The sequence below is a fragment of the Palaemon carinicauda genome, chromosome 16 (genome assembly GCF_036898095.1).
Source record: "Palaemon carinicauda isolate YSFRI2023 chromosome 16, ASM3689809v2, whole genome shotgun sequence".
NCBI classification, from domain to species: Eukaryota; Metazoa; Arthropoda; class Malacostraca; order Decapoda; family Palaemonidae; genus Palaemon; species Palaemon carinicauda.
The window spans coordinates 134,017,667-134,022,081 of NC_090740.1; positions in this window are offsets into that span (position 1 = coordinate 134,017,667).

Below are 4,415 nucleotides of genomic sequence, written 5' to 3' on the forward strand. Positions count from 1 at the left end.
CTTTATTGCTTTCTCCCTACTTACTCCACTCACATTAATTCTTCCCTCTCCTCATTTCACTCTCCTCTTGAGTTTTCTTGTAATCCAAAGTAAGATTCAAAGAACACACATTCTTTTTTTGGCTCACCTCACTCCATATTTTTCTCACCCCTGTCAAAGAATTCCAGTTTCTTCTTTTCATCTCCTGTTTCATCAACAACGTTCATCATAAACGAGGCTTATTCTTCCTTCCTCTTTCCTTCCGTAATCCGGTTCGTTCTTTTCCATTACTCGTCCTAAGGTCGCTGAATTTCATCTCGTCTAGTTTATGCTGTCGAAAAGCCTTTCAGATTAAAAGACACAGACTTATGTACACACGTATGTAGAGCAGGAATGCCTTCTAATACGAATGAGCTTTTTGTACCGGGTAGTATGTGTAACTAGTGGATTGCTTTAAAGAACCTTTGCCACATATATGCCAATGTTTAAATATTGTGTAGAAAGAAATAATGTATGCTTATCTTTTCAATAAACTTGTAAAGCAATAAAGGAGTTTCGCTTATTTCTTATTAATCCACACTTTTTCGTGATAAAACTTGCTCTGAGATGAAACACATTTCTTTGCTTTCTTTACCTTTCAAAAGATTACTTTACCAAATTGGAGAAAATTGCAACTAATCATCATTATATAAAGCAAAGTTAGAGAAATATTAAGCAATTAACATCATACTTTAACATATCATGAATGATTTAGATGTCATAAACACTCAAGAGAAAAAAAGTAACTATAAAGGTAGAGTCTAAATACTGAATAACTGCGCACTGAAAATATGTCGATTAACAGCAGGTCTGGAAATTATAATGATGTGCTATATAGTATTCCAAGTACAGAGTTTAATCTAATATTTGTTGGCCAAACATTAATAGGCATATCACAGCAAAACAGTATAAGATGGTTATCTGCAAGGATTCCTTAATAATGATTTGGCTGTCCTTTGACTAGCTTACGTCATAGAATCAGTGGGTTAACATTAACCTCATTCCAAGTTAAGCTATAACCTTAGTTGGAAAAGCAAGATACTATCCGACAATGGGCTCCAACAGGGAAAATGGCCTAGTGAAGAAAGGAGATAAGGAAATAAAATACACGAGAAGTAATACAAACAAAATGAAATATTTCAAGAACAGTATCATCATTACATTACAAATTTCATATAAAATTATAAAAAACTTGAAAAAATAAAATGAGGAGAAGTGTAATCCAAGACAGTGGAAGGCCATGGTACACACGCTATGGCACTACCCGACACCAGAGAACAATGGTTTGATTTAGGAGTGTTCTCCTACTAGAAGAGCTGTTTACCATAGCTAAAGAGTCTAATCCACCCTTACCAAGAGGAACGTAGCCACAGAGCAATTACATTGCCTTAGTTAACCCCTTGAGAGAAGAAGAATATTTTGGTAATCTCAGAGTTGTCAGGTGTATTAGGATAGAGGATAATGTAGAAAGAATAGGCCAGACTATTCGGTGTATGTGTAGGCAAAGACAAAAAGAGCCGTAACTAGATGGAAGAATCCAATGTAGTACTATCTGGTCAGTCAAAGGACTCAATAACTCTCTAGCGGTAGAATCTCAACAGGTGGCTGGTGCCCTGGCCAACCTACTACCTATTACCTACAGGACAGCAATCCACAATATTAAATTCAGCCAAAAATATTGTGAAATCCTTTTTTCTAATATCCGTCTTAGCTGGACTCATCAAGAAACTGACTATTCATAGATCCCTTTGATTTATGCTCACTGTGAGTTCCATAATAAGACGAATAAAGACGAATCCAATCAAGTGTTTCCACTTTTTTCTGTGGCTATAATACATATTTTATCCTCATTACTTATCTTCTGTCGTGATTTCTACACATACATATTCATATATAAATCTACTTCTATAGATACACAATATATATATATATATATATATATATATATATATATATATATATATATATATATATATATATATATATACTAGTGGATATACAAATATATACACATATATAGTAGGTAGTAGGTCGGCCAGGGACACAACCACCCTGGGATATACTACAGCTATTGTTATTTGGCCCTTTGACTGGCCAGACAGTTCTAGATTGGATGTCTCTCCGACATTTTACACCCCAGGGATTTTTTGAGAATAATTAAGAAAATTCATGAGGCAGTGCCGATGTTTATTCCTCCTGTAGAGAATAACTTAGCCGAGTTCTATCGAATGTCATCCGTGACTGTTACTAAGTTGAAGGGCAAGTTTTACTTTTCCGTACAGATGCCTGTTAAGAATGAGGATTCAGATTTTCGTTTGTCTGAAGTAAAATCACTGTGGACACAGACCGGAACAGAGGAATTCGCAACTCGGGTATCAGTTGATCTGCCATATTTCGCTGTGAACCATAGGGACACTTGGCGTTGACTTTGCCTAATTTAGATAGGTGTAGGATAGGGAAAGCATATGTGTTGTTTGAACCTGTGCATGCACTTTTCGCGCCTGCCGCGCGTGTCTGTTTGTTTGATGTGTACCTAGAAGAGCCTACCTTTGTGCATAGTTGTAGGTTCGAATCAAAGTACAAGGTGATGTGCGACTCAGGGAATAAGGTTAAAGTGTTGACCCCAGAGGTCACAGTCTTGACACATCAGGTAGGCTGTTCTGTTCGGTACCGTCTGCGCTGTGATTGTTCAGTGACTACTTTCTTCATGGTAAGGGTAGAAGAAACTCTTTAGCTATGGTAAGCAGCTCTTCTGAGAGAAGGATACTGTCTTGGGTTAGAGTGAGCTTGCTTGAAGGTACACTCAGCCACACTATTTTATCTTATTTCTCTTCCTCTTATTTTGTTAAAAAATGTATGGTTTATGAAAAAAAAAATAATTTTTATTGTTATTCCTGTTTTAAAATACTTCATTTTAATTATTAATTACATCTCTTATTTTCTTGTTTTCTTTCCTCACTAGGCTATTTTCCTTGTTGGAGCCCCTGGGCCTAAAGCATCTTGCTTTTCCAACTAGGGTTGTGACTTGGCAAATAATAATAATAATAATAATAATAATAATAATAATAATAATAATAATAATAATAATAATGATGATGACGATGACTCCAGCGCCTTGTAGGAGTACATAAAGTGTTTATTTTAGGACTTAATTAATTCTTATTTTATGAAACGCAAAAAAAAAAAAAAAAAAAAAAAAAAAAATATGTCTAACATAAGAGAATGAAGCACTAAGAAAAGTTATTTTAATCTTAATCTAATAACTTGCTGATAATGATTCCCAAATAAAACGAAAACACTTACATGATCTATTCATAAACTGTGAATCTCTGAATCGTTTAATCACGACATAAAGGTCACATTTCTAACTAGATCTCCTCACACGTAAATTTCGTGCAATCAACTTTGTCCTTTCGTGGGAGAGTAATAATAACACCAATTGACGTTAAGGCCACGTTCGACTCCATTCTTCATGACTTAACATACTCAAATGGTATATTACAGCACATTTTTTACATATTTAAACGCATCTTCCTAATTTCTTATAACTTCATATGGAAACCGCAAGCACTTACCTCCTTTTTTGTTTACTTTTAAAGATAATACATAATAGAAAAAAAAACATATGTTTAAACCTGTAATTATACTTAAAAATTTTGGCTTGTTTACACAGATAAACCTTGCTACTATTGCCAAATTAACAAAAACAACAAAACAATCCGAACTACAGAATAAGAGAAAAAAAAAATTGGCCTCCCTAAACACACACGTTATGGTAAATAACACCCTTAATCAATCTAAATTGGGAACAATATCAAACAAAGAACTATTTTTTCTTTAATTTCACTGCCCTATTTCACGACCAACAAGAATCAAGAGCAGTATATATGCTACTATGACATTTCTCTAGAACACTGTGATAAACACAGTCACACTCTCTCTCTCTCTCTCTCTCTCTCTCTCTCTCTCTCTCTCTCTCTCTCTCTCTCTCTCTCTCTCTCTCTCTCTCTCTGAGTGTACAATATACCATCTATTAAGAGAACAACGCACTTTTATTAATAAATATTTCTGCCCCCACCTCCCCAACTGGAAATAGTACAACCTTATCTGCTGCAATGATAATATTGGAATTATACATAAAAATTATAGTTCCGCAAGGTTGATCAAATCTCAATATTCTTATAGTTTATGATAAACATAAAAGGACAGGATAAAAACTTGATTTCGAAAAAAAATGAACAAGAGATATAAGCGGCATCTTCGAAAACTACAGACTGCCCGTGCAATACGCAAATGACAATTTTCCACTAGCGACTCTTTGTATTAATAAGTTAGCCCCAGTAAAACTATATTTAAAAAATCATTAATAGTGGGTTAGCAAAGCTCTGTTGAAGAGT